Source organism: Myxocyprinus asiaticus, chromosome 1, assembly GCF_019703515.2.
Source record: "Myxocyprinus asiaticus isolate MX2 ecotype Aquarium Trade chromosome 1, UBuf_Myxa_2, whole genome shotgun sequence".
NCBI classification, from domain to species: domain Eukaryota; kingdom Metazoa; phylum Chordata; class Actinopteri; order Cypriniformes; family Catostomidae; genus Myxocyprinus; species Myxocyprinus asiaticus.
Genome location: NC_059344.1, coordinates 10,149,730 through 10,165,411, shown reverse-complemented (window position 1 = coordinate 10,165,411; position 15,682 = coordinate 10,149,730). Strand labels below are relative to the sequence as shown.

At 37.3% G+C, this 15,682-nt stretch overlaps 1 protein-coding gene across 2 annotated transcripts in view; it reads right to left on the bottom strand.

Moving 5' to 3' along the window:
• cemip (cell migration inducing hyaluronidase 1) overlaps positions 1-7,336 on the bottom strand; it is a 204,304-nt gene extending 196,968 nt beyond the window's left edge. The window contains exon 1 of one of the 2 annotated variants that reach the window (XM_051664519.1): positions 7,223-7,336. The gene's annotated coding sequence lies outside the window, so the exon portion shown is untranslated. Of the gene's footprint in view, positions 1-6,111 lie in introns of both variants that reach the window. The other variant, XM_051664447.1, reaches the window with a different exon arrangement.
• Between the last annotated feature and the right edge of the window lie 8,346 nt (positions 7,337-15,682).

Here is a 15,682-nt window from a genome sequence, read left to right as displayed (position 1 = left end):
AGGAATGGGGGTTAATTGTTAAATGTTGATTCCATGTATATGTTTTACTTTTCGTGTTTTCTGTGTGAATCAATAAAAATGTTAATCACAAAAACAAACAAAAAAAAAATACGCTTAAAATATTGATGTTGAGTTTACGGTTACAATTTTAATTCAGATTCTTGAACAGATTCATTCGGACTCAACTCGGCCTGTTATAGACTCGGTCTCTTTTGGACTCGGACTCGACTCGGACTCGATTGTATAAAGACTCGGACTTGACTCGGACTCGACTAAAGTGGACGCAAACCCAACACTATCATACAGTGACCTTTAATCACATTGTTCGGCAAACCTAAATAGCCTGTTTCTTGGCTGTAGGTCTGAGCGGCATGACTATCTATACCGTGCAATGGCAGAAAAGTGTAAAAAGACTACTTTTACCATGGCATGATTTTAAAAACTAAAAAATAAATAAATAAATAAATAAAAATCACACACCAAATTGTTGCAAACAGCTGCTTCCGGTAAAGATAGCTTCTTCTATTATAATAAATAGCTACTGTATTTAGTTTTGAAGCGTCATACCGCGCCACTCGTGTCCAGGGTATTTCTGAGCTGTGTTCGAAAATGTGTACTGTGAGAGTACTGCATTTGATGAAGGATGCACTTCTCAGCCAGAAATAAAATACGTTCTTTAGTTATGCAGGTGAGTATGAATACATTCCGGACATACTACTTCATCCGGTAATGTGGGCATTGTCCCGTGACCCAAATTTATGACTTAATAACAACAACTTCGACAATAACCTCTGATTTACTCTGATTGTTTTACACAAGGAACACATTTCTTGATTTATACAGCACTTGCATATATATCAAGCAATGATGTTACTATAGGTGGTTATGCAATACAGTATATAATACCTAAAATATGATTATGTAACATGCATTATTTTTGGGTTGATTGTCAGCTAAAATAACAATGCTGTGATATATACTGTTACCGTGATATAAAATTACACAAAACTTTGATATAACGTTTTGGTTATTCGGTCCACCCCTACATGGCAGAATAATTGTTATTGTGATATTTATTATTTAAAAAATTGTAACAAGTAGGTTAATAAATACATTTTTTATTTATTAATAATAATATATTTTAATTCATTCATTTATATCATATTAACAATTGGTGTCTTTAACATATAATGTGATATTGCTATTGCTTACAAAGCAATAAGCAGAAAAAAGCCATCCGTGGTGTGACATTACAACAATTACTGTACGTAACACACAGCCTTAGAGATTTCTCTCTTTAATATGCTTCATTCAATCCTCTTGCTCACTACAATTTCATGGCTAAATGTATCTATTAAGTCATGACAGCACAGAGGTACAGCTTTTAACAAGAACTTAGAATTTGCCAATTAACAAATCTTAATACACCCCCTACACAAATTAACCCATCTATAAAATTTCATGCACATGAAAAAAAAAAAAATCTAATTCGTTTAAACATTTCAATTGACTCCAGCTTCATGATAAATGGAGGCTGGCCACTTGTTGATATAAATCACTACATTCATTTGCCATCTTCTCCCAGTTTTCAATATGCATGTCAAGATGCCACTACCCGTATAGTTATTCATTTACATGGAAATGAGCTGAGGTAAGTGTCATGCCATTATGAGGATGAACGCTGCTATCCCCTTGACTGCGGCCAAGACCATGTGCTCAGACTACAATGGAAATATCACACACATTCATGTATCATTCATATAAGATGAAGACCATGAAATATACAGTACTGTGCAACGGCTTTAGGCACTTGTGAAAAATGTTGCATAGTGAGGATGTCTTCAAAAACAGTGCCATAAATAGTTTTCATTTATCAATTAACGTCCACTAAACATTTTTTTTTTTTTTTATTATTTTATGGTTTAATCACACATTTAGAAGAACCAGAATCAGAATGAGCTTTATTGCCAAGTATGCTTACACATACAATGAATTAGTCTTGGCGACAGAAGCTTCCAGTGCACAAACAATACAACAACAAGACAGAGATAATAAAAAAAACAGAATAAAAAGCAAATAGAAAATAGAAGTATATACAGCAATACACAATAAGATGAAATACGTATGTAAATAGTTTATAGGCTACATATACGTAAAGTGAACCTGCAGAGTTACGTTTACAATGCATATTAAGCACGAATAAAGCGCTCCATGGAAATAAAGCGAACTAAACTTCGAGCACCTGCTGAGATGGTCAGAAGTCATTTGCAGTATTCTAACAGACAACACTATTCTTGCAAACAGTTTTCAGAACACTGAAACAGAGAAGAAAGAGTGAGAACACTTTACATGCTCTGAACAAACACCAAATCAGACACACACACTGATGGCTTTTCGTTCATCTGTTCTTTAAAATAGCCCATAATAAAGTGTGTTTCTTCAAACGCAAGTCTTTGTGTCTAACAGCATTTCTTGTCATGAGACGTCTTACAGTTAGCCCACCACAGTGGTGTGTAGATGAGCAAAATTACCCGCCAGGCACATGATTTAGGCTACCCGCATTTGGCCGGTGCTATCATACACTGGGCTACTTTTTAATATATTCGGTGATGGGAGATTTCCCATCTCCATGTTTTTGTAATTTCCCATATTGTCAATCATCGTCTGTCAATGAGTGTCGCAACTGGCTTCGGATATTTGTCAGATTCCATCGAAGTGCGATTACATCGTCCTATGGCACCCCCTAGCCCCTTGTTCTTCTTCTATTCAATTCTATTTGCAAAGGTAATGTTGAAATCTAAAACTAATATTTTCTACTGATACACTAAAAAAACCGTTTTAAAGGGATAGTTCACCCAAAAATGAAAATTCTCTCATTATTAACTCACCCTCATGATATCCCAGGTATGTATGACGTTCTTTCTTCACCAAAACACATGTTTTAGAAGACATTAATAACCGCTGGAGTATCAATGAAGTTTATGCTTACTGTCTGTGATTTTTGGAGCTTCAAAAGAGAAATCAACATCCACTTGCATTTTAAGGACCTACTGAGTTAAGATATTTTTCTATTATTCTTCAAATGTGTTCTGGTGAAGAAAGAAAGTCACACACATCTGGGATATCATGAGGGTGAGTACATAATCAGAGAATTTTTAGTTTAGGGTGAACTATCCCTTTAAGAAAAATCGTAACGCCCCTAAAGACTTTGCATAGTACTGTACATACAACGCATGGCAGGTGAGTTGTGTACCAGTACGTGCAGTATATTAATCTGTGTGTATACAGTTTGACAAAATGTGCTGACAATTTAATAATAATAAAAAAGAATGCGTATTAATAATTACTGACATGTTTTATTTACAGTTGAAAGGGAACCAAGCAAATGATTAGTTCATACAAGGGTGATGTGAGGGCCATGTGTCAACCAGTAAAGATTGTGCTATAATGTTTATTCTGCAGTAGATATATTTGCACGGCTAACAGTGAGCAAGACTGCTTTATGTTATTGGCACGTGAGAGTGACAAAGAAACGTAGAGAGCAGAACATGTGCCCAACAAGTCAAGACACGGAAGAACTTATATCAAGTGATGTAACGCAAAGCAAAGTTGTGTTGTTGACGAGCACGTCCCAACTTGAAGCATTAATTCTACTGATCAGTTGAATTAATATTTGTATGAATAAATAAATGAAATGAGATCAGTTATTGGCAAGGTATTTAATTCACTGGATTCTCCAAAAGTCAGCATTTCCACAATTATTTGATATATTAAAAATGTTTTAATGAATGTTATAAAATTACTTATCCCACCCTTTCCTAATTCCAACATTAGTCATGGAAAGAAAAATCTATTTACTCTGATATCTTTGATATGCCATTTGTGACATTTGACCAATTAGAGCTTGTGACACCTGAGTCATACTTGATAAGGTGGTACACCACGTACTCTGTCATAGGTCTCAAGTGATATTTCGAGGATTTTATCTGTTGTGGTCAGGTGTGGACTGTGGTTACACACACTCTGTGGTCCTAAAGCTGTTTTATAACACAGACCTAGATTTAGCCCAGAGGCAAGAACGAGGATGAAAAAGAGAAAATGAAAGAGAGAAAAATGTACACTAGACAAGATTGAGAGAGAGAGAGAGATGATAGAAACATTGTTATGTATAGAATACATAAACTATACAAACCCATGTGCATGCCTGCACACACACACAGCCACAGGACATCCGTCAGCCTCCACATGTCTTCAACTAGGTCAGCCTGAAGCCAGTGATTGAATCTCAGGTGTTTAATGAACATCCTAAAATAACCCGCACCTGAACAAGAGCATATATGACCCACTGCCCAGCATCCCTGTCTCCCACAACACACAGCTATGACTTGCTAAGAGCTCTTCAGCTCTCCATAAAACAACTCCGCAGAGCCTTAATTCCTGGAATGTGTTCAAAAGTGCATGCCTGCTGCTAGAAGGCATGCATGGGTAACTATGACCATCCAGCTCAGAACCAAGATCTGTCCACTGTAGCTTTACATGCAACAAGCACTGCTTTAATAAAAAATAATATTTATTTCAAAGTTGCCTGACAGATTGTGTACTGTTAATTAATAACAGCGTTAATTAAACTAAAGCTAGATTTTTACATTTTTTGAAGAAAACTTGAGTGGTGCTTGCCTGTGCATAACTTGTCGCCACGATGCTGGGTGGCTGCCAGGGCGTTTCTATGCAGTTGCTAAGGTTTTCAGGGTGGTTGCTATAGCAATGCTAGGTGGTCTACTGTACTGTCCTAGGTGTTTACTTACTGGTCAAAAGAGCTTTCCCCAAGTCTCTTTGATATTATGATCCCTAGATATGGTTTTGGTCATTCATTAAATGTAAGTCTATATGTTTTTTTAAGGGAATATTCTGGATTCAATACATGTTAAAGGAATATACCGGGTTCAATACAAATTAAGCTCAAACGACACCATTTGTGGCATAATATTGATTACCACAAAAATTCATTTTGACTCATCCCTCCTTTTCTTTAAAAAAAAAAAGAGCTACAAATCTGAGTTCCAGTGAGGCACTTACAATTGAAGTGAATGGGGGCCAATTTTTAAACTTTGAAATACTGACTTTTTCAAAATTATAGCCACAAGACATAAAGGATATGCATGTAAAAATGATTTTAGTGTGATAAAAATCACATACTAACCTTTTCTGTGTGAAGTTATATCCAATTGTACAACTTTGTTGCCATAACGACATAATGAAGAAAACCCTAAAACAACTGTAAAGATTAGGATTTAAACAACTTTAAAGCTCAAATAATGCACAAGTTTTAACAGAAGAATTAATGTAAGTGCATTTATACAATTATAAGCTTCACATTTCTGCCTTTAAACCCTCCAAAAACTGGCCCCATTCACTTCCATTGTAAGTGCCTCAGCAAGAACCCCTAACAAGAATGTGAAGCAAATAAATAACACCCATACTCTCACAGGATATCTTGAGAGAGAAATCTCTGCCTTCTACAATTTCACACACCATTTAGTGGTTGATGAATGGGACTTGAAAAAAAAAAACTGCCCACTTGCTGGGCATCACATATGAGGGGCTATAATTTCATACAAGCACAAACACATCTCACTGCCAGTAGGCATTGTTTGGACACAACACAGTCTGCGTGCCACCGCTGCATGTAATGAATTCTGCAGATGAACTTCTGGCATGGGCACCGTGCCCATTCTTTTATATGGGGCTGTCAACACAGCCTAGCACTGAACTATTTCACAGTATTTGCAGTATGGAACTCATCTTTGTTGATACCCAGGCAGTGCTTTTAACATCTGGATACTCTTAGCATCACAATGCAAACAACCTGATGGCTTTTTTTTTTTTTTTTCATTTTTTTTTTTCAGGGGTTGTGGATCTAATTCTTGCCCGGGTAACATGAGGTCCTTTTTACTGATCAACATCAACACAACAAATTGAGCATCGTCAGACCATTTTGCAAAGTTGAACCTATTCCAATTCCAAATCACACCACTGATTGTACATACCTCAATGGAAGCATGCATCTTTAAACTGTCTCATGATAGGTAGAGTAATAAAAGCAATGCATACCTTGATTTCCAAGACGATGGTGACGCATATGGAAACTGATGTCCTCAGAGTCCTGTTTCCAGGTGTATCGGGAAAGGGAAAGGTGCATGCACAACTGCGCATAATTGAATTACCTGAAATTCTAAACTCAAAATTGCATACTAAACTATACTACACTATACTATACAATGAAATATGTTACAAGGATCTATATCTACTTGATATAACCCACAACAATTACTTTGGATGGTGTAGCCTAATATGTTAGAATGGTTTATTCATATTAAATAGCATTTCTGACTTGAGTAAAACCACTTAATTGAATTTTAGGTTACCAAACAAAACCTTTTTTTACTGTGTATGCAATCTTTTTCCATACATACTTTCAATTCCTTACTCATCACTACCCAATACCACATTATACAATCCCATACCCGTCTACACCACACACTATCTCTTCACTGTACCCCATTGTTTGTCAAGCAGCAATTATAGGAGAACCTAAATGTTAATTTGAAAGTTTCAGTGTCCTATTACGACCACGGTGTGCATCAGAATCAAACCTGAGTTTGAGCATCTGATCCTGGAGATGCCGCGCGCCCTCCGGCTCCAGAAGGACCGCGCGAGACGCGGACTCCCAGATGAAATGACGCACCTTTATAAACGCGCGCTGTCAATTCGCTTTATGTTTGAACATGCACGTGTGACCCATGTTGCCGCAAACACTTGCCAAGCAACTCACTCTACACGTTTTATCTGCATTTAGACACGGCGTTTACGCTTTAATTTAACCATTCATTCAGTGCGCGATGACAGTTCGAACACATCATTTTATGTATAACGTGTCTTGCCTGCAAAAACGCTCCGATTTTTTGCCATTATACAAAAACAATGCTAGATAAAACACATGAGCGAGTAACGGATGAGATGAGATCAGAACAGGCGCACCTTGACGCACCAGGTTCTCACCAGCACTAGTGGGATAAAATCCGCAAAAATCAAACTCAGGAAGTTACACATGTGGCTGGTAAACATATCGATTTTAGTAACCTTTACAACATAAGCAACAGTGGCATAATTCATGAGTTGTTCAAAATCCACAAAAGATAAAGGTCCACAAGGGCAGACCAACCTGTAGCATGAACAAATCGTTGTCAGCTCCGCGGGAAAAGTGCTGTGTTACACGTAGCTGATGCACTGTAGTCTCCGAGCTACAGCATGAGTTCATATGACAGCGCGGCACACTGATATTTATACAAATGTCTCGTCTTCGGGTTTGAACTGTTTACAACTGCGGAGCGAGAACACGCCCACCGCAAGATGATTGGCTAGATACCTATGAAAACACGCCCAACGCAAGATGATTGGTTCGCCAGGTCTTTGTGCAATTCAAGAATTCAGTGAACGGGATCTGCTGTTCCCACTCGTATTAAGCAACTCATTGACTGTAAATGAGACAATTCACTCGAATAATTTCCTAATTAATAATTTAGTCTATGAATAGGTAACTGAAGAAAATGAATACACAAAACAGAGTGCTTATGATTTAATCCCCTTGAACTGTCCATTACGTAGCGACAGGTGACTGTTCTATTCTCTTCTACTTTCTTATGGAAAGGTGTGCTGGTAGTCTTGTATACATTTTGCATGAGTGAATAGAGAGTATGAGAAGCGACCGTAGAAAGAAAGAAAGAGTAATAATCAGGCAGCTGGTCACGCTGACTGATTATTACACTTTTAATCAATAGAGGTCGCTATTAACATTGTTCCAGACTTACACAACCAACTGAAATGACTTCATTTGAATTCAAAATCAAGTGACATTCCTTTGTAGTTCAAAAGTGAATTCAAAATGTAAACTGACATTCCTGTGTAATCTGAATAAACAGGTGATCTTTAATGACTCATGCTCTTGCATTTAGCTTCTGCATTCTTTAAACACGCTTGTAAAAACTGAGGAAAAAAACAGAGATACAATCATTTGCAGATAAACAACTCATGTAATGAGATGTAACGGGTAGTATTACTTTCAGCAGAGTTTGTTTATATCTATCCAAAACAAAGACAGTCTTGTGAGCAGTGTCTGTTTGTTCAGTTAATGGAGAGAAGCTGTTTTTATCTGGGTCAGAACAGACGAAAAAAAAAAAAAAGTGCACAAAATATCAATATGGCCCTACTGATGTTTTTCTAGAAATTGAAATTTAGAAGTATTGTGATATGACCACATTTAATTTCATAGGAGACCGATATAATCTCCGTGAATGATGCATCAATATTTGCAGACATCTAAAATAAATCTCTCTGGATTTAAATTGCACTCTTAGATCATATACTTTAAAATGCCAGTTCTTGCCTGTAGGAGCTGAATACACATACACAAAATACACACACACACAAAAAAAAATTGGAGAGTCTCACGAAAACATATCCAGGTAAAATAACATAGCAATTTTTGTCTGGCCCAGCTCCGGTCCACATGATTTGTTTTCCCTTAGCCCAAATACAGCAATGAATTATGGCCCTCTAGTGGCCCAGATCCGGATTTTCATACAATCTGGCCCAAATCTCAGCCCATAACCGGCCCTGCACTGGGCCAGAACATATATAATATCAGTACCGTATCTCAGCCTCATGTATACCATATCAACACCAGCCTTTAACCAGAAACCCCATAACTGAGCCACACCCAAGCCTCATCTAAACCAATTTCTGCACAGAATCTCTTCTCAGCCATAATATCCCCAAATCATAAACCACAAAGCAACTATTGCATGAAAAGGTTTTATTTTTGTATATAAAAAAAATCAGGTCCTTTAGACAAATTACAATTTTGTGTGTTTTTTGTTCAGTGCACATACACAAAACATTTACAGTGATCTTAATTGAACTAAATTGAACTAAATAATAATTAACACCTGCAACAGGTAAAATGCAGTTAATTCATTGTTTTCAATTATCACAGTTATACTTTTGCAGAGGGGACAAAAGGAAAGCCTTGCATTAATGCAATATACATGCACATTCTAAACAAATTAAAGGGATCAATCAACATAAAAAACAATACATTTGTATGATCACAGTAGTTATTTTATTGCCCACCCTAATAGCTGCATTTGTTTCTCTGTATGAGTGTGTGTGTGGCAGAGAAAGTCCAGTCAGAAGTGTCCTAAACAATTAAGTTTAAAAGTGGCCTGCTCTTCTTTTCTCCTCAAACGCTTCCTCCTTCCTCAGTCTCTTTCAGGGGCAAACTGAAGCCATCTCACAGCAGCTAAGGACACAAAATGTATAAATAAATAAATACAAATCATTAAAACACAGGCATTGCTAGATACTATTTAGGGGTGCTTCATCAGGGTCGAGGGACCGACTGAATGAGAGGAGATGGCTTGTCATTCTTATAGTTCAGCAATCTTGTTTAACAAGAGAAAAGGGCTGGATAAATTGAACATCGAATCATTTTTGGGCCATTTTGTTGTTGTGTTTTTTTTTTTTTTTGTATAGTCATGCACAGCAGTTCACAAAATGAAAGATATGCTTTGTTCTGATTTGTGGGAAAAACTCTTGTTATGCTTAAACACTGCTAAATTCTCTTAGTAGATTTGTAGACACGCAAATATTAATAAAGTATAATTACACTTATTTCGGTCATGAACAACTCAGTACGTTGTCAATGGTTTAAATGGATAGTTGGTTAGAAAAATGAAAACATTTACTCAGATGTGCAAGATTTTCTTTCTTCTGCAGAACACAAATGAAGGTTTTTGGAAGAATATTTCATCTCTGTAGGTCCATACAAGTGATTGATCTGGTTTCAAGATGGCGCTGTTGTGTGTGGCATGCCGTCAGCTACCTGGCTTGGTCCTTAGTCTGTTTGTTTTATTGTGTTTTATGTTTGTTTTAAGCCAAAGTGTTTCGCTGCTTCTAGTGTATGACCGGCAATCACTTTTGAACATTAAATACACTGCTGAGGAATTCTTAAATCGAGCTCAATGAGGCTTGCCGCAAGCTCCGCCTACTCTCCTGGCGTACTTACCTGGATGTCTGCACCTCCTGCCGTGCTCTCTACCCCGGAGGAAGCACCGGAAAAGACGTAGAAGTGCTGCCGTCAAGTTCAGGTCTCTTCTGGCGGCCCGACTGGAGTTGCAGCACCGCATGGGCTCTTCTGCTCAGGAAATTTGTGGCAGCCGCTTTGTTTGGTAGTGTTCCCTGGAACCACTGCACTTGTGGAATATTCCAGTAGTTCCAGACTCGACACCTCAGCTCCCTCTGTATCGCCCGCCTCACTTTCGCCGTGATGGTGTTGATGTGCACCATCTCTGCTCGCTGTGCCGGGTATCACAGCCGACTGAGGATTTGGTGACGCCAAATCCTTTTATCCTAAATTAGTTTTTTGCCTCGCATGGCTTGGATTTTTTATTTGTCACCGAAACATGGATTACGCCTGGGGATTTGAGCCCCTATTCTGAACTTTTACCTCCTGAGTGTACATTTTTTTAACTCTCCTCGTACTTCAGGTTGGGGAGGAAGGTTGGCTTTTATTTTTAAAGACACATTTAGATGTAGGACTCTAATGAATGATGTATGTAGTAGCTTTGAACTCCAACTGTTGGTACTGGAAATTGACACTCCGCTGGTGATCACAGTGATATATCGACCACCAAAAACTCACAAAGATTTTATCAGTGAGTTTGCAAACTTTCTTGGTGGTCTCATTCCGAATTTTGACAGACTGTTAATTCTCGGGGATTTTAATGTTCACGTGTGTTGTCCGTCAAACTCATTGGCAAATGAGTTTATCAGCCTCATTGATTCTTTTGATTTAACACAACTGGTGAAAGGCCCACTCATATACACGGTCATACTCTTGATCTTGTATTATCGCATGGCTTATCTATTCGTAACATTGATTTATGCGATTATGTTATTTCCGATCACAGCCCTGTTCTGTTCACTGTTCCCCTCATATCTCATTCTGGGACTTGGATATTTACATCTACTACCAGTGGTGATTTTTCAGCAGCATTTAAGGGGGTTTCACAATCCTGTGTTCTCTCTACCCAAGACCTGAGTGCCGATGAGCATCTCAGCTGGTTTAACTCTGTCTGCGCTACTATACTAGATGCAGTGGCTCCTCTAAAGCCCAAACATCACAAACCTAAGTCTGAGCCCTGGCTGAATGACATCACTCGTGGTCTTAGACAGGCCTGCAGAAGAGCTGAGAGAAAGTGGAAGACCTCATTGAAAAGAACTGTCACAGAGTCTTCAGCTATGTGTGAAAGTTTTTTGAAATTTTTTGTTGACAAGATTAGTAACATCAGATCGAACATTATCCCCTCTACTTATGATCACTCTGTCCCCTCTACTTGCACTGCTGTTCTTAACACATTTGAATCTATTTCACTACCTCTTTTACAAGAAATTTTGAAAAAGCCTACTGGTTCCTCTTTCAGTGTTATTCCCCAACATCTTTTTAAACAAGTTTTATGTGATTAATATTTATAAATAATGCCTTGAAATAGGAATTGTACCCGATTACTTGAAGCATGCCTCTGTTAAACCCCTTCTTAAAAAGCCAAATTTATATCCTACAGTTTTATGTAATTTTAGACCCGTTTCTAATCTCTCCATTTAAAAAATTTCAGAGAAAACAGTTCTTTAATAGCTACACGGTTTCTTAGAAGAAATAAAATCTTTGATGTTTGACGAAATCTTTTTTTTATCTACTGATTCTGGTAATGCTGTAGTCAGGTTAGGGAGGGTTACTTTTGAAATGTATTCCACTACAGATTACAGAACACATGCTGTAAAATGTAATTAGTAACATATTCCGTTAGATTACTCAAGGTCAGTAATGTATTCTAAATACTTTGGATTACTTCTTCAGCACTGGTAGATTTTTTCACTTGTTTTGACTATAAAAACTCTGCCAGTACAGTAAGACCTAAAATCCTAAATATCTTATGCAGTGTTGTTTCTAAAACAAGATCAATCAAATTGATCTTGTTTTAAGGATTTTTAGATATTTTTACAGGAAAACAAGAAAATAATTATTAATCAAGAATATGATTTTTGCCCTAATATCAAAGGTCATACTAGGAAAAAAAAAGAAATTATGATCTAACGTTAATTTTCTTGATAAAAAAATATGATCGTGCCTGGTAACATGTGCATGTAAAATGGCTAGAAAAAGCATTTTAGCTTAGCGTAAAGCTGACAATTTACACAAGGGTTATTTCTATTTCTTCTGCTCCAAACTTACTTCAAACTTACTTCTCTGTCTGCTCGTATGAATGTAACACATAAGAAAGTGTTTCACCGCTGTTCAAATGCACTTTGGATCGCATCATTTATATGTATAAATGTTTTCCATCTGAAAGCACTGAATATTAAATGAAACAAGTGACAATAAAATGCAAAGTAATCTCTTCAGTAATCAAAATACTTTTTGAATGTAACTGTATTCTAATTACCAATGATCTAAATTGTAACTGTAGTGCAATACAGTTACTTATATTTTGTATTTTAAATACGTAATCCCGTTACATGTATTCCGTTACTCCCCAACCCTGTCTGAAGTGCTTGTGCTTTTAGATTTAAGTGCTGCCTTTGATACAGCTGACCATGCTGTCCTGATCTACCGTTTAGAGCAATGTGTAGGTATTCAAGGAAAGGCTCTGAAGTGGTTTCAATCCTATTTTAATAATAGGAGTTTCTCAGTTAATAAAGGTGAATTTTCCTCTGGTTCGGCTCCACTTATCTGTGGTGTCCCCCAAGGCTCTATTCTTGCTCCTATTTTATTTTCTCTCTATATGCTTCCTTTAAGTTCTATTTTTAAGAAATACAATATCTCTTTTCACTGCTACGCAGATGACACCCAAATCTATCTGCCTTTGAAACATAAGAATTGCATTGACTCGCTTCTGGCCTGCCTCTCTGACCTAAAGGCTTGGATGTCCTTACATTTTTTAAACTTGAATGAAAGCAAGACTGAGATCACTGTGTTTGGGCCCAGTGAAGCCCTTAGAACCTCTGATCTTAATTTCGTCTCTCTGTCTCCGCATGTTAAATCGTGCGTGAAAAATGTGGGTGTGTTCTTTGATAATGCTCTTAAATTTGACAAACAAGTCAACTCTGTTGTCAAATCTCGTTTTTTCCATTTACGAGCATTGGCCAAGGTGACCTTTCTTTCTATTAAGAATTTTGAAATGGCAATTCATGCTTTTATTACTTCATGGCTTGACTATTGCAATGCAGTTTATATGGGTATTAGTCAATCGTCTCGTTCCCGGTTGCAAACTGTACAGAATGCAGCTGCTAGGCTTCTGACTGGTGTCAGGAAACATGAACATATCACCCCTGTTTTAGTCTCGTTACACTGGCTTCCAGTTCACTACAGAACTGATTTCAAAGTCCTACTCCTCATTTATAAATCCTTAAATGGTCTAGCACCATCTTACCTCGCTGATCTCCTGTCTGAGCATCACTCAGTGAGATCTCTGAGGTCCTCAAACCAGAGGTTATTAACAGTCCCAAGAACTAGACTAAAATTAAGAGGTGACTGTGCATTTGCTGTAGCTGCGCCGCAGCTTTGGAATAGCCTGCCTGTTTTTATTAGAACAGCTACAACTGTATACGAGTTTAAATCAAAGCTCAAAACATATCTTTTTTCAATTGCTTTTAACCAATGATGTTTTCTGCTGTTTTACATGTTATGTATTGTGTTTTATAACAGTCCATCATCGTGTACCATTTATGTACATCATGTACTGTAATTTGTTCTAATATATTTTTATGATATTATGTACAGTACATTGGTCAACTGCTGTTGTTTTTAATAGTGCTCTATAAATAAAAGTGACATTGACATTGACAATGGTGACCAGAACTCAGAAGGTCCAAAATCTCCACCTTTGACCAGCCCCGACCAGTATGTGGCTGAATGTGTGGAAGTCACATCCACACCAGAATGTGCAAGTGTAGTTTTACAGTAAAATGGACTAAAATATTGATCTGTTTCTTACCCACACATATCATATCACTTCTGGAGACATGGATTTAACCACTGGAGTCATATGGATTACTTTTATGCTGCATCAATGCCCTTTTTGGACCTTCAAGGTTCAAATCACCATTCACTTGCATTGTATGGACCTACAGAAAGACATACACATCTGGACTGGCATGAGCGTGAGTAAATAATGAGAGAGTTTTCATTTTTGTGTAACCATTCCTTTAAAGACAGTCACTTAATGAATCAGTGAATCAATCTTTTTGGTGAACAAATTAGCGATGGGTCGTTCATGAACGATTAGTTCATTTTGAACAAATCTTTTATGTGACTCAGAAGAACGAGCAGTCTCAGAGAGTGATTCGTTCATTTTGTGTTGGCCGCGTATGCGCATTACGCAATCTTCGTTCATTTGTTACGTGAAAACCGCATAGGCGCTGTACAGGAAACAAAAAATATTAGTTCACCTTTCAACTCTTTTGGTCCGAGTCGTTCGTTCTTTTGTCACTTGACAGCCGTGTACGCCATGCATTGCTCACACAGGAAACAGAAACGATTAGTTCACCTCTCGAGTCATCTTGTCCGAGTCGTTCGTTCTTTTGTCATGTGACAGATGTATACGGCTGTAAAGTGACAAAAGAACGAACGACTCGGACAAGAAGATTCCAGAGGTGAACTAATCTTTCTGTTTCTCATAATTTGTCCTTGGCTGCATTATCAGTTTTTCCTTATGGGGACTATAATCTATTGGCTATTGAAAATGTAACATTATAATTTAATTCTGTTCAAATGAATGAAATGACTTGAATAAAGATTCATTCATTTTGCTGAACGAGACTCAAATATCCAAGTCAGTAAAGTGATCTGATCTTCCCATCACTAGAACAAATTAAAAAGAATCGAGTCGCAAGTTAATGACAGACAAATCAACATGATCTAAATTTATTTCACTCTAATAAATAAATGTAGCTGGAGTGGTTTGCAGAACAAAGCATATCAGAACATGTTACAGGTTAAATAAACAATGAAATCGCAAATGAACAAATTCTTACATTTTCCTTGGTCTTGCAAAGACGTTCTTCTCAGTGGTGACAGCCCCTTGAGAGCTAGGAAGAGATGAGTGAAAAATCTGCTGTCCACTAGGCAGTTCTTCTGGTCCACACACTAAACAATAGAGAGAGAGAGAGAGAGAGAGAGAGAGAGAGAGAAATCTGATTGACAGTTTATAAACTGATTATAGAAAAACAAACTTATAGCAGCTGAAACTTATGCTTTCCTCTGCTTTGGTTTCTTCTTAGCAAAGAAATCATCTTGGAAGTCAGGAACCAATATGTGTAAGATCTTCGGTGCACTAGACAGGTTTTCTGGTCTGTACACAAAGAGAGTGAGAGGCAAATATAATAAACATTTCATAAATTGTTTATAGGGAAAAAAGTCTAACGTAACCGAAACTTAAATTTTCTTTCACTTCATTTTTGCCAAGACAGACTTCAAGGGTGAACAAATACCCTTGAAAGTGAGGAATAAATAAGTAAAATATGTTTGGTGCACTAGGCAGTTCTTGTGATCTGTTTACTGAGAGAG